The sequence below is a fragment of the Neovison vison genome, chromosome 3 (genome assembly GCF_020171115.1).
Source record: "Neovison vison isolate M4711 chromosome 3, ASM_NN_V1, whole genome shotgun sequence".
NCBI lineage: Eukaryota > Metazoa > Chordata > Mammalia > Carnivora > Mustelidae > Neogale > Neogale vison.
This window is the reverse complement of record NC_058093.1, coordinates 1,556,016-1,570,398: the sequence shown is the minus strand read 5'-3', so window position 1 is coordinate 1,570,398 and position 14,383 is coordinate 1,556,016. Positions and strand designations below refer to the sequence as shown.

General features: G+C 37.9%; 1 protein-coding gene across 8 annotated transcripts in view; it reads right to left on the bottom strand.

Moving 5' to 3' along the window:
- Nucleotides 1–14,383, bottom strand: part of GULP1 (GULP PTB domain containing engulfment adaptor 1) — a 256,891-nt gene that overhangs the window by 168,221 nt on the left and 74,287 nt on the right. For 7 of the 8 annotated variants that reach the window (XM_044241127.1, XM_044241128.1, XM_044241125.1 and 4 more), the window contains exons 2-3: nucleotides 12,413–12,564; nucleotides 2,889–2,988 (exon numbers count right to left, since the gene is read on the bottom strand). The gene's annotated coding sequence lies outside the window, so the exon portion shown is untranslated. The remainder of the gene's footprint in view (nucleotides 1–2,888; nucleotides 2,989–12,412; nucleotides 12,565–14,383) is intronic. The other variant, XM_044241129.1, reaches the window with a different exon arrangement.

Here is a 14,383-nt window from a genome sequence, read left to right as displayed (position 1 = left end):
CATTCACTACAATTATGTATTAAATAAATGTACAGGATTCCTTTAAATCTTCTCATTAAATGAAAACTAATGTTACTATATGCATAGAGATTCTTCTGAACATCATTAATTATTGGAGAAGCATCATTCATGTATATAGATACACCGAGCATAAACTTTAAATGTCCAGCCAAAGGTCAGTGATAGCAAAATGGTTTTCTCCAATTTCTTGAATGGCTTAAAGGTTATTTTCTTTTGTGTTTAAATTCCAGTAAAGCATAATACATCTCCTGAATGGGATGTGAGTTCGCTCTCCACTGAAGATCTCCCTAGAGATCTTCCTAGAGCCTCGGAAAGTGATAGACAAGACCACAGAGCTCGGTATGACGGAGGAATGTAAATCGGCTCACGGTACATCGCACACAGAAGGCAGATCTGGTCCAGTTTCCAAAAGTCAGAGAAGACTTGTTGGAGAAGTTGAATTCTTCCCTTCCCCAAACTGACCTACCTGTAACTATATATTATCAAAGTCCCCTTCCTTTCAACAATGCAAAATTTAAGACTCCTCTAAGTAGTAATCTCATTTTTCCTGTCCGTTGCACTAAGACTCCTGTAATCGATTTATCTAAGCTTTTACATCAAGAACATATATCCACTTCGGCCACAAACAGAACACAGTGAGAAAGGACACAAAAGTCCTCTGTTCAAAACCGAACCTATAATTTTACCAACAAAATAATCTCACTTTTGCCATATTTTCCGCATTTTTGTTAATTCCATCGACTCGCCCCTCTTGCCTAATGTAAAGACCCTCCCCTTGACCTCCCAGCACCTACCACTGGCTGGTTTTTACTTACATTAATCTCACCCTAGATAAAATTTCCATTGATTCTTCTTTGAATTCTCCCAATGTTTAGAAACATTGCGTCCTTGGTGACCCTCATCAGACGCAACGTCTCTGAGAAAACCCCACCAGCTGATAATCTAGCACCTTCATCTCAACATATGTAGTTACCAACTAGTTTGTTTAAAAGTGTGATTCAACTGGGGGCGCCTGGGAGGCTCAGTCAGTTAAGTGTCTGCCTTCAGCTCAGGTCAGGATCTCAGGGTCCTGGAATCTCTGCTCAAGAGGAAGTCTGCGTCTCCCTCTCCCTCTAGCCCTCCCCCTCCTCAAATAAATAAATCATTTTTAACAATGTGATTCAATTCTTACGCTACCGTGGCGTATTACATTCATTTGTTGGTCTGCGGGCCTCATCCCCCACACTACAAGCTCCTCAGGAATGAAGATTACATCTTCATCTTCTTTTCTACAGTTTCTCAAGTTCGTCAAGTACGTGGCAAACAGCAAGAGTTTAACAAATGCTGATGAAAATGAAAGGGCAAGTCTGTAAATCATCTCCCTTCCTTTCGGTCTGCTCCCCCTTCCGTAGTCGCACACACTTACGGCTTCTTAAAGGGCTGCACGGCCACCTCACACCCCGTAGCCGTTCCTTCACTGCATAATGAGGAAATACAAATGCTAAGCACAGAAATCCAAATCCACAACATATTTCCCATCACTCCCCTGTATGTACCTTATCCTTCCCGTGTCCTGAACACCCCCTTACTTTCTCAGCTGCGTACCTTCGCTCCAAGTTGTCCCTCCATTTCCACGTCCGCCCGTCAAAGTTCTACCTACTCTGAAAAGCACAACTCAACGTGTCTCTCTCATTTTTGAAGTATTCTTGGCACCTAGCACATTCTACTTTTACCTAAGGAACTGAAATATATTTCTTAACTTGCCACATTTTATTGGAAATTAAAAGAGATAAGAAAATACTTCTATACCTTCCTGTCCTTAATGTCTACCATCACCACTACCATCAATAATAATCAAATAATCATAGTGCTTACTTAGGCTTAGTACAAGAATAAATTTCCACTAAATACTAATAAAATAAATATATTTGTTATCATTTATAAATAATGTATTTTTAGGCAGTGTAGAAAGATTATGGATATATAATATTTGCTGTTCTTTTACATTTAGTTATGTAAGAGATACATTGGTTGAATATACATGAGTAGACGATGCTACTGCTTAAAAGTAAAATTTAGAAGGTTAACTTAATTGTGAGATTTTTTTCTTCAACACAAACTAGGTTTTGTTTGGGAATTTCTTTGAATGAGAACATTTTAAGTCATGGATCAACATTTTAAAAAATGGCTAACAAAAACTGTAAACGTAACTCATTACTACTTTCTGGAGGTAAATTCAGAAATAATAAAAAGCCTTTGAAACTTTATGGCCATTGAGCTGTGATGCTAATTTTAGTAACTTTACCAATGCAAAATGAGTGATGTACATACCAATCTATAAAGATATTATGAATAAGAAACACATCTCAAAAATATTTTAAAATCATTTATGTTTATCTTAACAGATCAAAGAAAAATGTGAAACATTAATTTAAACTGTCAAAGCAAAATAGATTTGTTACAAAAATAATAAAGAAATTCAACAAAGAAACATCCCAACTTTGTTTAAAGAGGAAAACCAATAAAACCTTAAATGATATAGAACAAAATGGTAACAGAAGTTTTTTGGTTTTATTTATTTATGTTTTTAAGGAGGCTCCATGAACACTGTGAAGCCCAACTCTGGGCTTGAACTCTCGACCCCTGAGATCAAGACCTGAAATCAAGAGTCAGACAATCGACTGAACCACACAGGCATCCCAGGAAGTTATTTTTTGAAGCACACGCTCATTTGTGATTTTAATTTTACTTTGTTTTTGCTTTTATGTATTTTAACATATCCTGCAATAAAACCATCTCTTTAAATATTTAGTACAAAAAAAAATTGTTTATAGCTTCAAATCTTTTTTCAAAATGGTGTAAGTATGTAAATGACCACTTATCCTTACCTGGGAGAGCTTGGATAGAGTTGAAAGAATATGCAGACTCTTGACTTCGAATAGTTTCAATCAAACAGTTGCCACCCGAGTTCTTCAATCACTTTCTTTCCTGTGTGTATCAGAAGGAATCACATATAACTAAAAATAAAATTAAAATTGGATGGAATAGAAGTAACCAATGATTACACTTATGTGTATTTTAATTCAGAACCTATGGTACATACTCTAAAATTCTAAGTATGTTTCTTGTGAAAAGTTCAAGAAAGTTACTTAATAAAAAACAAAACAAAACGGGTAAAGCATGTAATTTTTTTTGAAAAGCTAGAGTAATAGATTGCTAGATAAGGTCAAATACCAAAATTGCTAGATAATAAGTTAAGTGCTTTAACTCATGGATATGTAACTATGAAAGCACAGTGATGTGGCGGACAGTACCCCCCTTTCCCCTGCGGGCTGCACAGCCAGCCCACCTATCTCCCTCAGTTATGAGCTAATTAAACCAACCAAGCGCATACTCTGTCCCTGATTAAGAAGATGATACAGAATTTTAGAAAGCACTGATCTCTTTTAACTTTCATTCCACTTCCACTGCTGTGGAGAAGCATTCAGGTAACTTACCCTTCTATTCATTTTCATGCTATAAGAAGAGACGTAGAGGCTGATTAAGATTTTTACATTTTTTATCCCAACAGATGAAAGGAAAAAGTCTTCCCAGATGCAACACAAATTATACCTTCCCTTAATTTGGTCATTTAAAATGTACCTGTGATATAAATTTCAAATACAAGCAAAAATGTTCACAATATAGTATCTCTTCTTGCCAAAATAGCTGTTTTTTTTCTGTTTTGTTTTCGCAAAAATACAAAAATGTATCTCACTCTTTTGTTCTGCTTCCTTCCATAATTTTGATACAAACCATTGGTAAAGCCAAATCCAAGAGTTTGACTTTCTCAAATTATAGACCAGAGACACATTTCAAATATTTTATTTTTGCCTCTTTGTATCTAAGCCATCTGAATATTCTGAACACTACGTTTTTCCTTCTCACCCACAATTTTCTTTAGAAGTCTGTTTGTCTATTTGCTCACACTATTCCTGTTCTTTTTCTAACAAAACTTGAGAAAGAAAAGAAAGGATCTTCATTTGGGGGTCCCAGAGGCAAACTCTGAAGTAATAATTCAAGTAAGTTTGTTTGGAAGATGCTGAAGGAAAGGGTTTATAGAGATCATCCATAACATCTACCACAACAGACAAAGACCGTCAAATTTGAATTAAAATATGAACATGGTTTATTTTAAGGCCATATGCGGGTATTTTATAATTTTAGTGAAAAATAGTTTATCTACCCAGTGATGCTATTATTTACTAAATCACCTAGTACTCTCTTAGTGTTTACTGAATCTTAGGGTATATACTTGATACAATTCATTTCCTCTTTCCTTCAAATATAAAGGCTCCACGACCACATACCTCCAGCTTTAGAATTCAAACATGACACAGCTAAAAGGTAACCATGAAACTATGTCATCATTTCCAAAGTGACTAGATAATTTTTCCTTTTTATCTTGGGGAGAAGGGAGAAAAGGGAACACAAAACTAGTTCTTTTTTAGCATAATGGTGATTTCTCCATTTTGTGCAAATACTGGTCTCATGAAAATAAATAAGAAAGAAATCACCTAAAAGATAACATAAGTAACTGGACTATTCCCAAAAATCCCATTCCAAAATATTATAGGAAAGTAAATATTTTCCTTAAAGTGGTTAATGCAATTTAAAATCCCCACAGTTTTTATTTCTATCTCAGATTGACTGAAACCCAGTCTTACTGAGGAAGTGTTTTCAGACGAGAATATTCTCTGCAATGTGACAGAATGAAGACCAGCGTTGAGACACCCACATCGAAGAACAGGAGCGAACTTGTGCTTCCATCTTTTTCCTGCGAGTGACTTGCACTCTGAAGTGGGAATGCGTTTCCACGTCTCATACGATTACATTTGTGCACAGGAAGAGCATTTTCAAATAGTCGTGCAAAAAAATAAGATGTTCATAGGTTGTTCTTTTGAATACATATTTTTAAATATAAAATCCTGTTCCCAATTTGAATGATTCTTAAAATTTGAGTATGACCCTAATACACTCAATTTCATCTTATTTTGCCAGCACTTATTACAGATTGACATGAAATTTGAAGGTGTGCACAAAAGTAAGCAAAAAATCATGTCTTTACCAGAACCTTCATTTTTCCCAACATTACTAAAGAAACTAACATTGTTAACACTGTGATATGACCAGATGCTTCAATCTGTTAGTGCAACACAGCACTTTAAGTACATCATACACAGTAAAACCAACTAAAACAAGTCAGGCTAAGACATATTTCTACTTGTCATCAAATGAAACAGAAACCAGCATTATCAGGATCTTAAAACTTTCTCAAAATCATTTTGCTACTTATTTTTCTCTTTGTAGCTAGCCCCAAGAATTTAGCAATATCTCAAACTATTATACAAAATGTTGCAAAGAAAGTCTTCCTAGATACTCATCTTTTATTCTCTATGGACGTCAAAATTCAAATATACAAAATCAGATCTTCAGCCTGTGATTTTTTTCCTTTTTTTTTCTTGTCTTCTGATTTTAATTAATACTAAAATTTCTGTTCTACTTATTCAAGCAGAAACCTGGCATTACCATAATCCTTCATTTCCTTCGCCCATCATCATAAAGTTAAATCAGAATAAACTCAATTCTAGTTAACACAAACGACGCCATTTTGTTTCTGCTCCCAGCTACACCCTCACCAACGCATCAGCCACGAGCGCTCTAACGAGTCAGCTGGTCACATCACCCTCTGGACAAAGTCCAAATGACTTAGCATGCATTAGCATCCTAGTCCAAATGCCTTACAATCTCTTCCTAATAAAGTCTTGTCAAAGATTTTCACTCTAATGCCCAAAAGGGTATAAACTGTCATGGTGGCTTGGGGCAGTCATTTCCTGTTCGCGTTCGTCTTCTCACTGAGGCGGCGGCACACCTACAGTCATAACTGCACCACACGCTCTAAGCAATGTGAAGCTGGAAAATTAATTCAGTTCATCAGACAAATATCCATTGAGCACGAACCGAACACCCAATTGCACCTGTCGTCAGGGAGAAGAAAACAAGCCCAAGTCCTCCTTCACATTTGTCAGCTGATAAGGACTATGTCAACGGCAAGTTTGAGTGCTAAAGAGACATAGAGAATGTTTAGGAAAGTCCTACTAAAAAGGATGGAATCTGTGAACCTTCGGTTTAGAAGTCATCTAATGAAAAAAACTGGGAAAGGCCACTGTCGGCAGAGGGAACAGCAACAGCGAAGGCACATGACTGAGAAACAACGTGCCACCGTCAAGGACAGGCAAGCGGTTTGGTAGACACGATTTGAGACGAGAATGCTTCCAGAATTGTTTGATAAGAGATTTGAACACTAAGATAAGGCCATTATCAGAAAGACTCTTGAACACCATACTGTAAAATTTGGATTTTTACCCTAAAGATGATGGGAGTATGATAAAACAGGGAAGGGGTGCAATAAGATATGTATTTCAGGAAGATCATAAGGCAAATGTGGCTCTCAGGAGACCATGGAAGAGAGTAGTTGAGAGAGGAAACTGCTCCTTAGAAATCTATGTATATTTGTTAGGTGGTAAAACAGAAATATAGACTCCGGGCATTCGTATTTGTAAAATGTAAAGCTGGAATGGTGCTTGGGATTTGATTTATGTAAGAACAGAGCAAGACCAAGACAGCTCTGGCCCTGGGCTTTCCTATTCTCAGAGATGTCAGTCTGGACCAAGAATTCATATCATCTGTTGTCATTCCATGTGCATTTTAAGTTCCCTTTCCTCGGCTCTCATTATGGAAAGAAAAAAGTGACAGAGGATGACACATGACAAACTATTTCAGAATTAATAACAATTTTAAATTCGCCAATTTAAAAACAAATTCAACCTAGTTCTTTCCTCTGCATTTGACACGAAACTTTTAGAGGTGCTTTGAAGCTGTCACCAGCAGGAAATTTTCCTAATTAGAAGAAGTAGGAGAACAATTATCAAGTCATTCACCCTTTCTGGTAAAATCGGTGGAAAATACAAGTCACTTCCTGTGAAACTTTTGGTTATTATATTTTTCAGCCTGACTGGGTTAAGGTAGAACATTTGTTCTTTTTTACCATTAACTCTTTGCCAAATTTGGTTTCTCAAATAATAGAAACATTTAAGGCCAAGGCCATGAGATGGATCCAAAACACTGACAACAGGCCATAGGTTAAAAATTCATGACGGGGGATGCGTGGGTGCTCAGTCATCAGGCGTCTGCTTTCGGCTCAGGTCCTGGGATCGAGCCCCACATGGGGCTCCCTGGTCAGCAGGGAGTCTGCTTCTCCCTCTCCCTGTGCCTGGTCCTCCCTCTGCTCTCTCTCTCTCTCTCTCAAATAAATAAATAAATAAATGAAATCTTAAAAAAAATTCATGATGGGTTAATGAATGACATAGGACAGAGTGAAAATCATACTAGGGTACAAAAACTTTTTTTAATGCAGTAGGAATTCAAAGAGTAAAATAAATTTGACTAGAAAAAGGGATGGAAATCCTAGCGATGTTTGGAGGAATGAGGAAGGAAGAAGACCAAGAGAGCAACAGGAGAGCAAGCTATTCTCCCGCAATCCATCATCAAAAGTCTGAGATTCACTCCATTTGAGCTGGGAAGGCGACACTGGGAACACAGAGGCACTGATTTGCCTCCGCCAACGAGGGCTACTTCCTGGACATGCAGGTACAGTCAGTTCTCCTCAATCACTCGGCTACTGCACATGGTAAAGGGGCTTCGGCCAGAAGACCAGCGCACCATAAACCCAGTGGCAGGGAAAGTAACAAATGAACACTATACATCATAAGAATTTAGAGAGAAATACATGAGATATTCCATCCATAGCAGTCATCCTGTGCCCGGCACATAAAAACACGACTTTGTAATTCACATCGCTTTACTGTTGCCGCCATCGTCCCCCTTCCGCATTACAGAGAAACTGCAGTGGGCGTCTCGGTCCACAGATGTTTGTGTTCATCTCAAATGACTGCTTTATCGTGCTCTCTTGGAAGTGAAATCACTAGTTCCAACGTATTTGATCTTTCAGGCATTTTCATACACATCTCCAATGTGTTTTCTAGAAAGTTCTACCAACAAAGGCTTCCATCAACAGCAGGTGATAAGGCAACCACCCTTACCAGCAATGATTTTTTTTTCTTAATCTTTTGACAATTTGATTGTTCAAAAACGTGTCTTTTTCTAAAGTGTGTATTTCTTTAACTACAAGTAAGGCACAGCTTTTATGTGTTAGATTTATTAAATATTTTATAATTTTTATTTTCCTTTTGGCATACTTTTTTTATATTTTAATGAGCTTTTTGGAGATTTTGATAAAAATATATGCCTCGGGACTTTGAACCTTTTATTCTCTCTGCCTTCATTGCTCTTCCTCCAGGTAACCACACTCACCACTCAGCCCCGTCATTAGTAAGGAAAGGTCGGTTTTCAGTTTCCCTTAATGTCTACAAGACAACATAAGCTGTTAGTCCTTACTTTAAGATCTTAGCTATGAGCTGATATAAAGGCATTCAAGCAGCTAAATCAATATCAAAGGTGTCAAGGAATTTCATTTAATGGTTATATCTAATATATTTTATAAATTTAATTAGTTTTAATTTTTTGACTAATCGTCTTACAATTATTTGGCCTATTTTATAGCTATATTTATATAGCTCAATTTGGAGAAAGTAAAATGAAAAATTTACAGCACCTTTTTCTAGAGCGTATTAGTTCTAATACGCTAGGATTATTTTTAAAACACTGAAAATACGGATTTCAATACCATGTTCTTTAAAAACAGAATTTTGTTCAAATATTCTCAGTACTTTGAGCTCCTTCCTTCTGTCCTTCCTTCCTTTGTCCCTCCTGCCCTCCTTCTTACTTTCTCTATGCTCTTCTTTCCTTCCTTCCTTTATCTCAGAAAACAAAACCACGAGTTACTATTCAGGAAACAACAACAAAAAAAAATTTACAAAATACCTATGCTAAAAGCCACGCTTAATTTAAACAAGATAAGCTTTATTATTTAAAAAGTTGTAAAACCATATAAATATATTTAGTGTTTGGGGCGCCTGGGTGGCTCAGGGGTTAAGCCGCTGCCTTCGGCTCAGGTCATGATTTCGGGGTCCCGGGATCGAGTCCCGTGTCGGGTTCTCTGCTCGGCGGGGAGCCTGCTTCCTCCTCTCTCTCTGTCTCTGCCTGCCTCTCTGCCTACTTGTGATCTGTCTGTCAAATAAATAAATAAAAAATAAAAAAATCTAAAAAAAAAAAAAAAATATATATATATATATATATATATATTTAGTGTTTGAGGAAAGGACCACCCACTCAATAAAGGCTCTTAGGAAGCATTTTTGTAAACAGCCACACAACAGAGACTGCTCAAATGAAGGAAATCAAGAAACTATGGTTGATTCCTTAATAAAAAATTGGGCAGAAAACATTCATAAACTTTGGTTACATATAAATTCTTTAATTTTTCCAGTCCTGTGGAGTTTAATTTTCCTCATGTTAATGTCTACGAAGTATGTAATGTATTTAAAGGCAAACTCCAGGAGTTGCAATTCCGTGTTCCAATTTCCCCCAGTAAAGTTAGGGGTGGGGAGGAGAGTTTTATTCTTCTTTGTTTCTATGATAAAATAATTGTAATAGCATCATAATTGGATAAAATTAAATTATACAAACAATGCTCAATAAAACCTAGAAAACCTTGTGTATCAATGTAATTCAGCACATGAAAAATATATACACACAGCTACTATTAACCAAACAGTTACCATCTTATGGATGAAGAAACAGCCTTTTGAGATGCTATCATCACGAGTATGGTTACGTTTCAACGCCCTTTTTCAGTAATCAAACATTTTCAGTATCAAGACTTTGCCATCATCCCTTATTAATCTGCTATGAAATATTAGTGTACCATTTTAACGGGCTGTTCTTTTGCTCAATGGTATTTTCACCCAACAGCATACATTTCACTCTTCATTTAATTTAGTATATCCATACATTGGCCTTTCCTGCCACCATACCCCCATGGGAAAAAAAAAAAAAAAAAAAGTAAGCAAAAAAACAAAACAAAATAAAACAAAACCAAAAACCACATTCCCATAGCTGCCCCTGGATTTTCCTTGCAGAACTGTACTTCTTTCCTTCTTCCTCACGTGTTAAGTTTGACTGAGGGGCTCTGGTGTTAGTTCCAGCACTGGCCAGTAAGAGTAGGAGGACCCTAGCCCTTCGTTACTTCTCAGGAATCTGGAAATGTGCACTATGTTAAAGTAAAGAAAATCAAATCAGCACCTTTTTCTAAAACTATTTATAAAGAAACCATCCCTTTCATATGAGTTCATTAAACTCATAGGAAAAGGACTGAAAGACTGATGGTCATTTTGTCCTCAGGCCTAGATTCAGCCTTGCCTGAAGCATCATCTAGAACTTTAAATTATAATAACCAACATGTATTTTTTAACTGAATTTTAATTGGTTTTCGGTCAAGTTCAAGCAAATGATCACTCTGGAATATATGCTATTTACTAATGTATAATATATAATTAATTGAATTTTCATTTTACTTTCTCCAAATTGAGCTATATAAATATAGCTATAAAATAGGCCAAATAATTGAAAGATACATTGAAAAAAAATAAAAATTTCTACAAAACTTTTATTCAGCTACTTTTTTCTAAAGACATCTGAAGAAAAGGACATGGTAGGTCACACAAGTCTTCAGCAGCCTTTTAAAAATTAAGATGGGAGAGGGGCACCTGGTGGCTCCATCCGTTAGGCTACCAAGTCTTGATTTCAGCTTGGACTGCAGTCTCAGGGTCCTGAGGTCAAACCCCGCCAGGATCTGTGGTCAGCAGACTATGCTTAAGAGTCTCTCTCCCTCTCCCCTGCCCCTTTGCCCCTTCCCTCTCAAATAAATAAATAAATATTTTCTTAGTTTTTTAGTTTTTTATTTAAGATTATATTTATTTATTTATTTATCTGAGAGAAAGACACAGAGATAGCGAGAGTGTGTACGAGTGGACAGGAGGGGCAGAGGCAGATGCAGGGCTGGATCCAACGACCTTGGGATCATGACCTGAGCCAAAGGCAGATGCCTAACCAACCGAGCCACCCAGGAGCCCCATAAATATCTTAAATAAATAAATAAATAAGAGGGCAGAACTTACATAGTTTAAAATGTTTCCTTTTCTTTTTGTTTTTGTTTTTGAAAACGTTTGTGTTTTCTTAAGAAATGATACAATATAGGGGGTACGAGGGGTCTCAGTCAGTTAATCCTCTGCCTTCAGTTCAGGTCATGACCCCAGGGTCTTGGGATCGAGCCCCGCATGGAGCTCCCTGATCAGCACAGAGCCTGCTTCTGCTTCTCCCCCTGCCTTTCCCCCTGCTTGTGCTTACTTGCTTCTCTCTTTTTCTCAAATAAATAAATAAAATCTTAAAAAAAAAAAAAGATACAATATGGGCTTTCATGAACTCTGGACTGGAGCATTGCATTAATCACATACTCTATTGAAGACAGCATAAATGTGATTGATTTATACAACTGGCAAAGTCAGGACGGATATGAACACCTTTATAAATCCGATATGCAACAGGAGATGTGCATCATTTTATTAATTAAAAAAATTACACAAGATGAATAATATCCCTTCATTCCTTTTGTATAAAAGCAAATAAAGACCTGATTGGCAGCTAAACAGAATTATTCCTACTCGATTCTACTTTTGTTTTCTTTGGAGCTTCTCACAAAGACAACACCTAAGCGAACACTGTGCCTTACCAACCGGTCATAGAAGTTTCCGGGCAATTACTGATGTTGACACTTGAACCTTTCGCAGCTCTTCCCTATCTGATAAGGGTTTGATATCTACTATGTAGTACCCCAATGGCCTATCAAAAATAAAGACTTGAACTATCAGTGTTTATAAAGCCGGAAAAATAAATACAACTTTATTTTGTAAGAGACTTAATAAGGCTATATCAGATAACTGGGTGTACAATTTCACTATTTTTGGAGACTCAGTGCACAAAATATCATTAAGACCCCAAGAAGTTCTCCCCAAATAAATGTCAGCTATAAAGAAAGAAAAGTTTAGCTTCGCTTTTCTTTACTGTTCCCCTGTTTAAAAAAATAATAATAATAACCATTTTCCTTTTTTAAGTAGGTTCAAATGTACTATGATATCTCAATAAGGCTTTTTCTCCAGGGTACCTGATCCTTCCCCAGAATTCTCTTTTCCCCTTGCTAGCCCCATCTCAAACAGAACTCAATGAACTACCATTACTGAAGAAAGAGGTCTTAGATTATAACTGTATGTTTGAATCACTCCTTCCCAACCCCACAGGATAGAGTCTAAGCTATAAATGAATATAGAAAATACTTATAATGAACACGCATATTTACCCAAGCTACGAAGTTCTTTCTCTGCAGCCTCCTCTGTTACACATTTTCTTCATCAGGAGGGAGTGATTTCTATCCTCACCAAACATCAACGAGATCTCTAGTTTTTCAGTTATTCTTCAATCACTTTGTGATAAATGAAGATAGTTTCCTATCTGTGAGCAAAGAAGATTACAATCATCTCATTTGAACCTAATCTACCCAAGTTCCAGAACCCAATGATACAGTTTAACACAGAGCAGGCCTTTTCTTTGTTCACAGATTTATCAAAAAAAAAGTAAAAAGTGTGGAAATGTCATCATAATTGGGTCAAGTCTAATTTCATTGCACAAATATTATGCATGTGAGTTAGGTCAAAGTCTGCCACAGAGCCCTCGCCACAGGACGCTAATAACACCTGTTCCTCCTCTCCTGGGGCTTAGGCTCAAAGGAGCCGCCCATCCATAAAAGCGCTTTCAGGAGTGTAAAGTACCGTGAAAATACGAGGTCTTGTTACTAGCGAAAAGGACACATTCCAGGAGAAGTTACAACCTGTGCTGAGAAAACTAACTGCAAGCAAAGTCCCCTTTCCCAGCAAGCAATGTCAGAGCCCGCACTTGCCGGGAAAGCCTCTGTGAGGACGTCCTGCGGGAATCCAGTACCGAGCCGCGGAGAAAAGAAGGTCCTGCCGCACACCACGCACACCTGATTTCCACGCTCTCGGTAGTTAAAAGAAGTCAATGACCAAAAATCGGTCTTCCAAACGCTCTACATCTATTTTGCGGTGGACAGTACGACTGTCAGCCATAGCAGGTCCCTGCTCTGGAAAACCCCCGACTAGGCAACGCGAGGCAGACCAGCTTTTCTCTCTTCGCTAGGCACGAAAACACTTAAAATCCACTCAGGACAGTGCATTCTTTCGGACAATGAAAAGTTCATTTCGCCCAGTTACTTAAGATCGTACTACCAAGAGCACATCTTTGCTGTTAGTGGTTAGAGCAAAAAAGGCAAAATGAAAGGAACAAAAAGCCTTCCCCCATCACAGACTAAAGCAGAGGGAAACAATGACCCCCCCCCAAAATGTAACCGAAGCCTTGTGCGCTGGTTTGTAACGACCGCTGACACCACGAATCTGCTCCTTCCTCGTGTCCGCCAGTTTTACTCACCCAGGGAGCCTTCCTGAGCACCTGCCCAGCGCTATACACTGGGGACACGACGAAACCATGAAGCTTCTCATCTCCAGAGGAGCGGGGCACGCACACGAACGAGACCGTGCTGTCATAAACGCTAAAACAGACGTCACGCTGTCTGCGTCGCAGCATGTGCATCTAACTCAATTCTTTTTTTTTTTTTTTTAAATTTATTTATCAGAGAGAGAGAGCACAGGCAGACAGAATGGCGGCAGAGGCAGAGGGAGAAGCAGGCTCCCTACCGAGCAAGGAGCCCGATGTGGGACTCGATCCCAGGACGCTGGGATCATGACCTGAGCCAAAGGCAGCTACTCAACCAACTGAGCCACCCAGGCGTCCCTAACTCAATTCTTAATGTCTGAACAATCTATGCAAACCAGTTCCATGCTGACGGTGATGAATGTGCAAGTTTAACTTTCCAGAAGGTTTTCACTGCTATAATAACATCTTATTTTCAAAACAACCCTGTCTTCTAGGAAGGGTCCGTCTTTTACTGAGAAAGAAAATCAATACTTGATGAGTTACAAGCATCAGAGCCAAGACCACAACCGAGGATGTCTGACTCTTCGTTTCCTTTTCACAACTGGAGGACAGCCCTCTGGTTTCCGTGCTAAAATCCTCTGTACTATTTATCATCTTACTTCACTTCTTTTTTTCCCCCAAACTATGACTGTTGATCATACAGTTAAAGAAAAATCTTCACCTATTATAGCTAACCTATTATAGCTAAAGCAAGCTCATGTGACAAACTATCCTACGCTATGAATTTATTGCCCTATGAAATAATGTTTATTTTTTTTCTATT